Source organism: Cherax quadricarinatus, chromosome 25 (assembly GCF_038502225.1).
Source record: "Cherax quadricarinatus isolate ZL_2023a chromosome 25, ASM3850222v1, whole genome shotgun sequence".
Classification (NCBI taxonomy): Eukaryota; Metazoa; Arthropoda; class Malacostraca; order Decapoda; family Parastacidae; genus Cherax; species Cherax quadricarinatus.
In genome coordinates this window covers 34,672,040-34,686,844 of record NC_091316.1, presented here as the reverse complement: position 1 = coordinate 34,686,844, position 14,805 = coordinate 34,672,040, and the positions used below count along the sequence as shown (strand labels likewise).

The window sequence follows — 14,805 nt, the reverse complement described above, 5'->3', positions numbered from 1 at the left end:
TCTAGTTGGAAGCTAGATGTACCATTTATACTAAAAAATTATCTTCCTCATAGAGGAATAATCAAACTACATCAACGAAATGTCAGTATCAAGCTGCAGCCTCAAATCCAAAGTGATGGTTATTAGAGAAGTGGCATTTGTAAAGACGATAAAAACAGACTGTTAGAAAAGAAGTTCCGATATTTACGTGAAGTCCATGAAATCCAGTTGCTACAAAGAAAGTAGTTCCATAAATTGAGTCTGCGATAGAGAAGGATGCTTCCAAATACTCGTATGCTTGAAGGGAAGTGAAGTAAACTCCTAGAAGAATAGTTAGACCTAAACTTTGTATAGCTTCAGAGTGATGAGAGTTAAGGATTGCGTGATGTGCTCTGGTTACTGTCACTCCTGATGAAAGTAAAATAGTCGTATTGAGAAGGGGAACTTGAAAGGGGTTAAAAGGTTGGATGCCTTCTGGTGGTCAAAATATACCAATTTCAATTGTAGGTGCAAGTCTTCTATGAAAGAAAGCCCAAAAAAAGGAGAAGAAAAATAATACTTCGGAGACAATAAACAGAATTATTCCCCATCGTAGACCTTCTATAACAATTTGAGTATGGAGTCCTTGATATGTTCCTTCTCGAGTTACATCTCGCCATCATTGAATTATGGTTAAAATAATAGGAATAAATCTAAAAAAAAGAAGTTCTGGATTAAATTGATGAAATCATTTATTAAGACCTGATGTTAAAAGCATGGCTCTGATTGATCCTGTTAAGGGTCAGGGTCTCATGTCAACTAAGTGAAAGGCATGGTGTTTTTTGTGAGTATTCAAATGATTTATGAGAGTGTTCGAAGTAATCTGGGGGTTGTTCTGTAGTGAGATGATAAAGGTTGTGGGTGATGAGGGTTGTGGGTATTGTTGTCGAACTAGAGATACCAAAAAAAGATGTTATAAGTGGGTTGTTGTTGTGGGTGATGTGGGTTGTAGGGTGTTGTGGGTGTTGTGGGTTGTGGGTGTTGTGGGTTGTGGGTGTTGTGGGTTGTGGGTGTTGTGGGTTGTGGGTGTTGTTGTCGAACTAGAGATACCGGAAAGTGGTTATAAGTTGTGGGTTGTTGTTGTGGATGTTGTGGGTTGTGGGTGATGTGGGTTGTGGGTGTTTTGGGTTGTGGACGTTGTTGTCGAACTAGAGATACCGAAAAAGAGGTGAATCTGTTGTAAGTGTTCGTGTGTGTTTGGTTTGCGTTCATGTTTTTTTTTGCGCTCATGTTATATCTTAGTTGGAGGTGAGTGTACTCATAGAAATTGGTAATCGTCTTAGTTATAGTGATTTGAGGGGATTTGTGAGAAAATGGGTGTTAGTCTGTGATTTTGGTGGTGTTTTGACTGTATTCAGTGGTGTTTTAGTAGTATTCAGTGGTGTATTTGGGAGTACTCAAATGGTGTTTGAGACTATTCAAAGGTGTTTTTGAAGGTGTTCAAATGATGTGCAAGAGTATTTATGAAGGTGTTCTGGGAGTATTCAGTGGTGATTTGGCTGTGTTCGAATGATGTTTTTGGAGTATTCAAAGGTAATTGATGGTGTTTTTGGTGTTGTTCGAAGTAAAGTGTGGTGTGTGTGTGTGCATGTGTGTGTGTGTGTGTGTATGTATGTGTGTATGTACTCACTTATTTGTACTCACCTATTTGTGGTTGCAGGGGTCGAGTCATAGCTCCTGGCCCCGCCTCTTCACTGATTGCTACTAGGTCCTCTCTCTCCCTGCTCCATGAGCTTTATCATACCTCGCCTTACAACTATGTATGGTTCCCGCCTCCACTACTTCACTTTCTAGGCTATTCCACGGCTTGACTACTCTATGACTGAAGAAATACTTCCTAACATCCCTTTGATTCATCTGAGTCTTCAACTTCCAATTGTGACCTCTTGTGTCTGTGTCCCATCTCTGGAACATCCTGTCTTTGTCCACCTTGTCTATTCCGCGCAGTATTTTGTATGTCGTTATCATGTCTCCCCTGACCCTCCTGGCCTCCAGTGTCGTCAGGCCAATTTCCCTCAACCTTTCTTCGTAGGACAATCCCCGTAGCTCTGGAACTAGTCTTGTTGCAAACCTTTGCACTTTCTCTAATTTCTTGACGTGCTTGACTAGGTGTGGATTCCAAACTGGTGCTGCATACTCCAGTATGGGCCTGACGTAAATGGTATACAGAGTCTTGAACGAATCCTTACTGAGATATCGGAACGCTATCCGTAGGTTTGCCAGGCGCCCGTATGCTGCAGCAGTTATCTGATTGATGTGCGCCTCAGGAGATATGCTCGGTGTTATACTCACCCCCAGATCTTTTTCCTTGAGTGAGGTTTGCAGACTTTGGCCATCTAAACTATACTGTGTCTGCGGTCTTCTTTGCCCTTCCCCAATCTTCATGACTTTGCATTTGGCTGGGTTAAACTCAAGGAGCCAGTTGCTGGACCAGGCTTGTAGCCTGTCCAGGTCTCTTTGTAGTCCTGCCTGATCCTCATCCGATTTGATTCTTCTCATTAACTTCACATCGTCCGCAAACAAGGACACTTCTGAGTCTATCCCTTCCGTTATGTCATTCACATATACCAAGAACAGCACAGGTCCAAGGACTGACCCCTGTGGAACCCCGCTTGTCACAGACGCCCACTTTGACACCTCGTCACGTACCATGACTCGTTGTTGCCTCCCTGTAAGGTATTCTCTTATCCATTGCAGTGCCTTTCCTGTTATGTGTGCCTGATCCTCTAGCTTTTGCAGTAACCTCTTGTGAGGAACTGTGTCGAAGGCCTTCTTGCAGTCCAAAAAAATGCAGTCGATCCACCCCTCTCTCTCTTGTCTTACTTCTGTCACCTTGTCATAAAACTCTAATAGGTTTGTGACACAGGATTTTCCCTCCCTGAAACCATGCTGGTTGTCAATTATACACTTGTTTCTTTCCAGGTGCTCCACCACTCTCCTCCTGATGATCTTCTCCATGACCTTGCATACTATACACGTTAGTGATACAGGTCTGTAGTTTAGTGCCTCATGTCTGTCTCCCTTTTTAAAAATTGGGACTACATTTGCCATCTTCCATACCTCGGGGAGTTGCCCAGTTTCAAATGATGTGTTGAAGATCTTTGTCAATGGTACACACAATGTCTCTGCTCCCTCTTTAAGGACCCACGGAGAGATGTCTGGTCCCACCGCCTTTGAGGTGTCAAGTTCGCATAGCAGCTTCTTCACCTCCTCCTTGGTTATATGTACCTCATCCAGCACTTGCTGGTGTACCCCCCTGCTCTGATTTCCTGGGGTCCTACTGGTTTCCACTGTAAATACTTCATTAAATCTTGTGTTGAGCTCCTGACATACCTCCCGGTTGTTTCTTGTGAATTTCCCATCACCCTTCCTCAGTCTGATTACCTGGTCCTTGACTGTTGTTTTCCTCCTGATGTGGCTGTACAACAGCTTCGGGTCAGTCTTGACTTTCGATGCTATGTCATTTTCGTATTGCCGCTGAGCCTCCCTTCTTATCTGTGCATATTCGTTTCTGGCTCTTCGGCTAATCTCTTTATTTTCCTGAGTTCTCTGTCTTCTGTACCTTCTCCATTCTCTAGTACACCTAGTTTTTGCCTCCCTACACCTTTGGGTGAACCAAGGACTCGTTCTGTTCTTCCCATTATTTCTGTTTCCCTTGGGAACAAACCTCTCCTCTGCCTCCTTGCATTTTGTTGCCACATAGTCCATCATTTCTTGTACTGGTTTTCCTGTCAGTTCCCTATCCCACTGAATGTCTTGAAGGAAGTTCCTCAAGCCTGAGTAGTTCCCCCTTTTGTAGTTTGGTTTTTCCCATCCTATTCCTGCTGCTCTCTCCACTTGGAGCTCAACTATGTAGTCGAAGAACAGAACCACATGATCACTAGCTCCCAGGGGCCTTTCATACATGATATCCTCGATGTCAGAACTACTCAAGGTGAATAGAAGGTCCAGTCTTGCTGGTTCATCCTCTCCTCTCTCTCTGGTAGTGTCTCTAACATGTTGATGCATGAGGTTTTCCAGTTCCACATCCATCATCTTGGCTCTCCATGTTTCGGGACCCCCATGGGGCTCCAGGTTTTCCCAGTCAATCTCCTTGTGATTGAAATCACCCATAACTAGTAACTTTGCTCCCCCCATGTGTGCTCTCCTGGCCACCTCGGCTAGTGTGTCGACCATTGCTCTGTTGCTCTCATCGTATTCTTCTCTTGGCCTCCTGCAGTTCTGTGGTGGGTTGTACATTACTGCAATTATCACCTTATGTCCCTCAGACTAGATTGTTCCTACTAAGTAGTCCCTTTCGCCCGTGCCATCCATTCCTTCCATTTTCTCAAACCCCCACTGGTTTTTAATGAGCAGTGCAACTCCTCCTCCCCCTCTCCTCCCTCTGTCTTTCCTGAGGATTTGATATCCGGTTGGAAAGATTGAATCTGTTATTATTCTGGTGAGTTTTGTTTCTGTGAGTGCTATTATGTCTGGGGATGTCTCCTTGATTCTTTCGTGCCACTCCTCATATTTATTTGTTATTCCATCTGCATTTGTATACCACACCTTCAACTTCCTTTCTAAGATTGTGGTCTGGGAGGTGTATTGGGGTTGGGGAAGTGGCAGACCTGATAAGGAACTATGGGTGGTTGCTGTGGGGGTGGAGTTTGTAATGCAGTGGGTGGGGGCATTGGATGTGGCATGGGTATTTTGGTTTAGAGTGTGGTTGCACTGGGGTTGACCTGGTTGGGAGGCTTCTATAGGAAGTTGTGAGGGAGGCTGCATTTGATCTTCCTGTGTCTGGGATCTCCTGTCTGTCTTCTCCATCCCCTCTCTTTCCTCCTTTCGCCTTTGTACCATCTCTCTCTGTTTCTGCCTTTCTGCTTGTGTTCTGTCGCGGTCGAGATACACCTTCCTGTATGCCGGCATGTCCCTTAATCGTGCTTTCTCCTGCAGGATCCTGTTCTGAGTCGATTCTGCCTTGAAGGTCACTTTCACTGGCCGGGTTCTTTTTTTTACATACCCCCCTATTCTCCGAAAATTTTCCAGCTGGGTCATGTCGTCTTCTCCTATTGCTTTCATGATTCTTTCAATTGTTTTTTTTCCCCTTGTTTTCTGGCTTCATATGTTTCCCCTTCAACTTCCTGGAGCCCATACACAAAGACTGACCTCACCCTTTCATTCTCCCACTGCATATCCCTGTGTATCCCCTCATTCAATTTGATTTCCTCCATTGCAGCTTTCCTCTCTTCAGTTTCACTAGCTAATGTACTTGGGCTCAGTGGCCTATCATTTTCCCTTCTCGGCTTTCCCTGGGCTCTGCTGTGGTCTGTTAGGGCCTCCACATATAGCTTAGGTCTTTCATTTACTACATTCTCCACTGATTGAGCTTCTACATGCTGTTTTGCTCCTTCTTTCCCTACAGTCCCCTTATTTGTGACTGAGGTAGCAGTCTCTGTTGTCAATCCCAAAATGTTCTTTAGTTCTTTAGGCTGTTTCAGATTTTTCAGTTCCTCTTCTAAACTCTGTATCCTGGCCTCTACTGCTTTGACTTGCACCTCCCACTTCCTGCTTTCCATGTCTATCCTCTCTTCCATTCTCATGCTAAGTTCTTCTAGTTTCTTTTCCCATTCATGTTCCCTTTTTGTGAGCTCTGCTGCCCAATCTTCCTTTGCAGTTTCCTCCTCCTGTCCCTTGGTTTTTCTTGTTGCTCTCTGGCAACCCATTTTTGTTTTATCCTGATAGCCTCAGAGTGGGAAACCTATGTAATTCTGTATGTTAGGTTAGTATTGTGTATGTCAGAGTGTAGGGGGGGGAGGTAGAGGAGGAACTGTGGCTATGTGGGAGATTAGTGGGAAGGGGGAGTGGGAAGGAGAGTGAAGCAAGTGGGTGAGTGGGAGAGGGAGAGGGGGAAGGAGGGAGAGGTGGGAAGGGGGAGGGTGAAAGAGGGAGGGGAGGGATCAGGTGAAGGAGTGAGATGTCGGTGGGGGAGGGGGGGAGTGTATGTGTGAGTCTGGCAATGTGTGTGTGTGGGGGGGTGTGGGGGTGTGTGGATGTGTGTGGGGGTGTGTGGGGGTGTGTGGGTGTGGGGGTGTATGGGTGTCCGTGCGCACACTATGCTACGCTACTTTTGAAGATCATAAAATTTTTTTCACAATCAATTCCTTATTAATATACACTAATATATGCTATATAATATTGTGTACACTTGTGTTTGTGTGTACACTTGTGTTTGTGTGTGTGTGTGTTTACTAGCTTGTCGTTCTTTGAAAAAGAGGGGGGGGGGTCACGTTAACACTATTTGTTATTGTTCTTGGTTCACCGGTACTCTCCCGGCCCAGATCTTCGCACACTAGGCTACTTTACTTTTTGAAGATTATAGGATTATTTTTTCTCACTCAATTCCTTATTAATATATACTAATGTTTATTATAATAATTACGGGTGCACACGTGTGTTTGTATGTGCGTACTTGTTTACTAGCTTGTCCCTCAGAAAAACGGGGGGGGGGGTTCACTAGGCTACACAACTCTTCTGGAGTTTACCTGGCGATATTTAGATAATTTACTAACCACTATCTATCTCCTGGTACTGAAATAGGGAGAGAGAGATGGTATAGCATACAACCAGCAGGGCGAGACACTGAGACTTTAGACACTAACCAAAATTAACCACAAATAGGCAAGTGATGTCGTCTGCACAACAATGGAGGTTCCTGCTGGTCGGCTATCAACTCCTTCAATTTTGTAACTCCTTCAGGAACTTTATCATGCATTCAAGTTTTTATTTTCTTTTTCTTTTAAGACTTGGTATTCCCTCTTTTTTCTTTAGTACAGTATTATGGTCATAACAAGTCTGATGATGTTAGCTACATTCACAACACCAACAGCTGGGGATTGACTAATTTTTTCTTACTTTCAGTATTTACTTAATCACTTTTTCATGACCTTATCACTACACTGCTGTTATAACCAACTAACATATGTATTTGTTAATATTTCATATCACACCGTTAACCCAATTAACTGTTTGGATATTTTGTGTCAACACTGCAGCCAGTAGCCTGATCAGCTGACTGCTACCCTCCCTCATTCACAATTCATTCAAATCTAAATTGTAAAAATTCTTGATCTTATCACATTATTCGCACTCTTGAAAGCTATTGCACTCTTGTAGGTATGTTCACTGATTCACTCACGTACGATGACCGCTAATAATATCTTAGGACAGCCACTAGAACGCTATATCCTGGGAGCACTATTCAGCGATACTGCTTCACGTGTGTGTGTGTGTGTGTGTGTGTGTGTGTGTGTGTGTGTGTGTGTGTGTGTGTGTGTGTGTGTGTGTGTGTATTAACTTCGTAATATGTAAAATTGTGACTAGTGAATTTATCGAAAAGTGGTTATAAGTTGTAAGTGTTGTGGCGACTTTTTCTGATGAAATAGTTAAAAGGACAAAAAATTGTGTGTTATGAGTGAAAATTGTGTCTTGTTGTGATATGCTGGTGGGAGAGTGAGGGTTTGGGGGGGTGGGGAGAAGGGGTAAGGAGAGAGAGAAGGTTACTTCGTGGGGAGTGACCTGAGATGTTATCTGAGATCGGTCAGATAAGATTCGCCAGACTTCTTCTGATGAAATAGTTAAAACGAGAAAAATATCTTGACTTGAGGAGAGTGAATCTTTTGTAAAGAAATTGTGGATTGTTGTGGGTATTAACGAAAAAAAAATGTGGAATTATTTGGGTTATCCTGGGTTAAGAGTGAAAATGTGTAATGTTTTCCCTATGTTGTATATGAAATGTGTAATACTGAGATGGTGACGACGAAGAAGATCCAGAACAAAATGCACAGAATTTCTTCAAGAAAAAAAGAATTACTCTATGTTGATTTTAGTCAATGATTTGTATCTTTTTTTCAATGAATTTGTTTTTTTTTGTATTACCAGAAATGTATATGAAATGTATTGGTTGTATAATAAAGACCGGGCCGCGGGGGCGTTGACCCCCAGAACTCTCTCCAGGTAAACTCCAGGTTAGTGTTATCCTGCATTTTAATGTTTGGTCGACAAGATTCAGCCTGTGTGTGAGGTCATCACGTGACGTCACTGACATAGGAGGAGTCCATTTGGTTGACATGATTCAGCCTGTGTGTGTGAGGTCATCACGTGACGTCACTGACAGCCGAGTAAACACAGGTGGGGTGACGTCACACTTGTTTAGACCTGTAGTAAGAGAAAGTACCATGCCCCATAGGGGGAGTTCATTTGAATGCTTACCCCCAGAGGGGGGAATCCAAAAAACTTGATCCAAGAAGATGGAGTCTTTGTATTATTTGATATCGAGAAAAACTTGATCCAAGGAAGTAGAGCAGGAATTTTGGGATGAGGGTGGTGTGAGGGAGGGTGGTGATCCGAGGAATTGGAGCAGGGAATTTGGGATGCAAGTGGGAGTCCATTTTGAATGCTTACCCCCAGAGGTGGGGGGAATCCAAAAACTTGATCCGAGGAGATGGAGTTTTTGTATTATTGATATTGAGAAAAACTTGATCCAAGGAAGTAGGGCAGGAATATTTGGGGTAGAAGTGAATGGTGTGGGGGTGTTGATCCGAGGAATTGGAGCAGGGAATTTGGGATGCAAGTGGGAGTCCATTTTGAATGCTTACCCCTATAGGGGGGAATCCAAAAAACTTGATCCGAGGAGATAGAGATCATAAGAAAATGAAATTCAAAAAAAAAATTCGAAAAAATTTGGGATGGGGGTGAAAGTGGCCTGATGGCCTGGTGGTTAACGCTCTCGCTTCACAAGGCGAGGGCCTGGGTTCGATTCCCAGCCAGAGTAGAAACATTGGGCGTGTTTCTTTCCACCTGTTGTCTATGTTCCCCATCAGTAAAATGGGTACCTGGGTGTTAGTCGACTGGTGTGGGTCGCATCCTGGGACACTGACCTAATTTGCCCGAGATGCTCAGCATAACAAGTGGCTTTCTATGTAGTAGTATGTCATTGTTGTCAGCTAGGACTGTATACCATGTACATGTACTTGTAGTAAATAAAGATTATTATTATTATTGTTATTATTATGAGAAAATGAAATTCAAAAAAAAAATCGAAAAAATTTGGGATGGGGGTGAAAGTGGGAGGGGGGAACCTCAAAAACTTGATCCGAGGAGATGGAGAGCACAAGAAAATGAAATTAAAAAAAATCGAAAAAAATCAGAAAAAAATTCGGGGAGCGGGGGCGATCCGGACGACGCTGCAGAAGGCGCTGCAGAAGGCACAGGCGCGGGCGGGCGTGGGGCGGGCGCGGGGCGGGCGCCGGTCGGGTAGGCCCTGGTCGGGCAGGCCCCGGTCGGGCGGGCCCCAGTCGGGCGAGCGGGCCCTGGTCAGGCGGGCGCGCGGGCACGGAAGGAAACCGCTCAGGAAAGGAGACCGTACAGCCGCATACAGCACTCAGGAAAAGGAAGCCACTCAGCCGCCTTCAGTACTACTGATATATTCTTGATGTAAATGAAACAATGTAACTTATTGTACAAGAATGGTATACAATACCGAAAAGATGAAAATTAAGACATCTGCAGCATCTGGGTATCTGCTGTAGACGTTTCGCCATCCCGTGGCTTTATCAGTACGAATTATTGTAAATATATTCATACACAAATAGATTACTCATATCGTCACTTAATAATAATTTTCATACAGTCCACATATAATTTGCCAAAGTTACTGGCTTAAATTTTCATAATAAATATTCAGGAACCGTATGTTCATAATCTAAGGTCCCGAAGTGAGTTGGGGAGCCGAGACGGATGGCAGTGAAGAAAGGACATTGTTGCGACCCATTGTTTCTGAAGTCGTACATGTCTCCAAGGTGCATCAATATCTAGCACATCTAAAACCGTTGTTTTAGATGTATTAGTTCTCCCCAGTTATGTGGGTGAAAAGTTAATTCAAGCATATGTATATATATATATATATATATATATATATATATATATATATATATATATATATATATATATATACACACCCTTCTGGGCTTTCTTCTATTTTTTCTTACTAGTTCTTGTTCTTGTTTATATCCACTTATCTCCATGAGGAAGTGGAATAGAATTCTTCCTCTATAAGCCATGTGTGTCGTAAGAGGCGACTGAAATGCCAGGAGCAAGGGTCTAGTAACCCTTTCTCCTGTATATATTGCTAAATGTAAAAGGAGAAACTTTCGTTTTTTCTTTTGGGCCACCTCGCCTCGGTGGGATACGGCCAGTGTATATATATATATATATATATATATATATATATATATATATATATATATGTATATGTGTGTGTGTGTGTGTGTGTGTGTGTCGTACCAAATACGTAAAATTTGCGATTCTGGCTTAAATAGCAACGCTCTTCTTGCCGAATAAGGCAGCAAAAATCTGTGTATGCATAATTTTGCAAATATCATTCTGAACCTAACGAAAAAATATATTTAATTGTTTTTGGTGATTATTAAATTATTCCAAACTTATCTAAAATATATTTAGTTGGATTAGGCTAAATTTAATTGCGCTTGTTAAATTAAGGTTAGTTAAGATTTTTAAGGTTCTTTTGGTACAAAATTATTAATATTTACATTAACATAAATGAAAAAAAATATATCTATAAGTGTATAAGAAAAAATTAAGAAAGGACTTAATTTTAAATGAGTTCTTTCTAATTGACCAGTTTTACCTATTCGGCACGACATATCTTGCATTGATAAGATCGCCTGTCTGCGATTGTTTTACCTATATATATATGAACATTATGATAGGTAAGAAACCCATCATTGAGGATGCCAACATCCAAAGGAATCAGAAGGCAATCCAAACGAGCCCCTCTCCTGTCCGGCACAGATCAACCCACACCACACAGGGTAGGGTCATAAAAGTCACCCATGAGGGTGACTCTCAAATTAGAGCAACAAGAGCAGAACAGTTTAAAACTCAAGCGGGAGGGGTCCTCCTCTTGAAGCCTCAGCTGCACTGCCACAACGTGCAGGGTAGAGCGCAGTCGAATCTGTGACGGACGGCAGCATGGACCAAGATGCCCCTTCCTGGCAACATCACCAGGAGTGGGTACAGAGATATAAAAAAACAACCCTGGAATCCAAGAACAACCATATTGTCCTAAGTTTTGTCTCTTGCAAACAAAGAACTGACAGGCCATAGTCCCGAAAGAGGGCATGAAAGTCTTCAACATGGAGCCTAATGCCCTGATAGTTCAATAATATGATTGAATGCATTGAGCCAAGGGAGGGCTAGGGAACAGCCGCCTTACTGACAACGTCTACAGAGAGGACATTACCAACAGTATCTACTCACTTTACCTTCGCAGCATAGCTATGAGTAGTAGATACCGCCTACAGCCTGCAATATGTCATTCCTCTAAAACCCCAAAACGGTTTGAGAGGAGCAGATCCTCTGGGAAGAGGGCCCCTTTTTCTCAGAGGAAGGGGCCATTTTAGAGGCCTGGAAGCCAGACCACACTGAGCGATCGCCAGACGACTTTCATTAGGTGGGAGTGTCTGACTTTCCTTCTGAGACAGGACACTCTGTGCACCCTCCCAGCTAGAGAGATAGGACCGGCACTTCAAAGATTTCTGTGAATTCTTCTTCACACTCTTCCCATCTCTGGTGCCTGAGGATGACCTATACGCCTTGGAGGTTGAAGCACTTGACACATTTTCCCGGCTAGAGATAAGTCCGACACAACAGGGTGTGCTTACGGTCCTTCAAGCTGAGCTTCTGGTCTTTACCAGTGCCAGAGAACACAGAAGCAACCCTGGGTGTGGCACTTGACAGGGTCCTAGAGGGGCAGACGACCGGTACATACCTCTTGGCCATTTCGAGATGGAAACAGCCGAATAGGAGTGACAAAGATACAGGCCCTCCTACTGACCTCAGCAAATCTCACTTTCTTAACGTAAACAAAGCGTAGTACTACACTCTCCATCAAGTACACCCCTCCCCATAAGGGCGTATCTATGGAAAATAGCGCCTATTGCAAGCACTGAAATTGCGCTAATATCTGACACCCATCTTTTAGATAACTTTGCCATAAAATCAGCTCAAAAATGCAAGTCAAGCTCGTTAATCTTTTAATTAACAAATTATGACAAAACATGAAAATTACAAATGCACTTTCCTTGTTTTTACAGATACAAATTGGTCTATAATGTGCTCAAATTCATTTTTCAGTTTCTTTTCTTTCTACACTCATCAGTGATCACAGTCTGCCTTGACCCATGGAAGCTCTCAGATACGAAAGTATTAGTTTTAACTTGCTGAATGATCTCTCACAGTTGACGATGGAAGTTGCGATGGTTAGCATTATCTGAATAGCAATGCGAAGATTAGGGATGACGCTCTCAACTTCATACTGAACAATAAATTCGAGAAGCTATTCGGGTCTCAATTTAAGAGCATCATTCCGTAATCCAAAATTTCTTCATATAGCTGCTGTCCATCATCATCAGAGCTATACAATTTGCCCAAATTTTCGCACTTCTTCTTCTTTAAGTCCTTGTTGTCGGTGCCGTAACACAGTCCCTCGTCATCGAGTAATAAAAACTTGGCGTCAGTGTCTTGCAAACGTGCGAACCTTTCATCCATTTCTCTGTAAAGACGGTCGAATGTTCCTTTCATGAGTCTTTCCATTTCCTCCTTGGCTGTTAACCCAGCATCTCTCGAGTTCTCATCAACCATTCGTTTCTTTCGTCTCTCACGTCTAACAACTTCAATATTCCATTGTTAACAGAGACCGAGTCCTTTTTCGAGTGACTCACTGACCAACACTTCACTTTCATCACCAAAATGATCTCGGAGGGCTTACGGATGCTTCTTAGTAAACTCTGGCGAACAGTGTATGCTGTCATGTGGATGAATTCGTTCTGGACACTCGGTGAAAGATAAGACGTGGATCCAGAATTAATTTCCACACGAGTGAGGTGTTCTTTCATGACAGGATCAAAGATGACCAGTAGTTTCAGTAAGCCAAGGATATTTCCCACATTGGAGTCATCGTCCAGCTGAAGTGACTCCTTGTGTCCTCGCAAAGCCAGGTTCTGAGTCGCAAGTGAAAGATTATCTTCAAGATATCACTCCAAATTTGCTTTTCCTTCTCAGTCTGTGACTGAAGTTTCACGTCAGTAACTCCTCTGTTTTCAGCTAAATTTATTTCCATTTCTTTCCACTGTGTGAAGCACTCCCGATGATTCTTAGCATTTTCATGAACACTAATCCTTTCAAGTACTTTCTACTGGTTGAATCCACTTTCCTCCTCCAATGAGCATTGATGTTCTGACCGGGAATAAAGAAGACAACAGATACAACATGAAAACTCTTTCGAAAGGGAATAGGCCAGCCAGTCACTTCCTTACCACGACCATTACCCAGTTTCCTCTTGAACCAAGTTTTGTTCATTGAGCGGTTATTTGTTGGTAGGAAAGGCCCCTCACAGTTCTGTAAATACTTCAAACCCAACTTTATTTATGTTGTCAGTGCATCAGGCAGAATTGTTGCTCCAGTGTCCTTGTCGAGTTTCAGAAGTTCAATCACTGCTTGTATGACAGTTCGAGGCTCTTCAACACCATCCAATTCACTAGGATCAGTGTCGTCAGGTTCAATCTCGTCAGGTAAAAATCTCGCCAATAAACTCAACATGACTACCACCACCATCATTTTTCCCTCCTGTCATGCCCATGTTCTCTCTGGCAGCCTCACTTTTAATCTCGTCATACTCTGATGTTACGACTTTGATGTCGTAAGTTAAATAAAGTGGTCCTGGTTCCAAAAAGCTGCTCACACTGCTGCTTACACTGAATTACACAGCAAACCTTGGGCCAGCATGTACTCATACATTAAACAATATTAATTATTATTAGGAAGGAAGGACAAAACTCACCTACATAAAAATATATCTATATTAATAGTAACTTATATATAACTTATAACTACTCCAAAAAATCACCAGACTCCAGTTCACATAAGCTCACTAGCACACTGCTACTAATAAATCATCAGGGAGGCACCATGACATACACACCCCCGTCTTCACTTCTGTCTGGTAGACTAATTACCAGCAGGCAAAACACCATACAGTACTCTCGCATAAACAGGCCTCTGCATACAAATAAACATGAGAGCACTTAAACACAAACACAAAATGGTAACTAACTAACTGACCTATAGTATACACTAAAGAACCTACCAGAATTACCTACTCAAACTACTGCCCAAACATGATGACTTCACCCGCGTCAACACCCGACTTGTACTGAACTAAGCACACCTCTCATCTGCTGTCCTGGCCACTGCCTGACTGACAGGAATAAAACGCATTCACTTTCAGGAAATAATACATGTCCACTTTCAGTTGGTGGGGAGGACTATGTATCTCTTCTCGGCAGTGTCTTCTCTGGGTGTGTTGAAGATGTTTAATGCCCGTCGTCTGCAGTCTCTGATGAAGTGACGAGGATAGTGGAGTTTAGAAAATACTTGTTCAATTATAGTGCATTCTTCCTCAAGAAACTCATTGCTGCAGATTCTGAGTGCACGCAGGAAGAAGCCTATAATTACACCACGTTTAGTTTTGGTGTCGTGGTGAGAGTAGAAGTGGAGAAGATCGTTTTGGTTGGTGGTTTTTCGATAGACTTTAAAACGAAGTTCGTGGTCAGCTTTGCAGAGAAGAACATCAAGGAAAGGAAGAGTGTTGTCGACTTCTTCAAGTGTGAACTGGATTGAAGGCTCGACCTGGGTGACCTTGTCTTGGAGAGCTTGAACGTTGAA

General features: G+C 42.9%; 1 pseudogene; it reads right to left on the bottom strand.

The window, feature by feature from the left end:
- Positions 1-25: 25 nt before the first annotated feature.
- LOC128689957 (cytochrome c oxidase subunit 3-like) lies at positions 26-9,851 on the bottom strand (annotated as a pseudogene).
- Between the last annotated feature and the right edge of the window lie 4,954 nt (positions 9,852-14,805).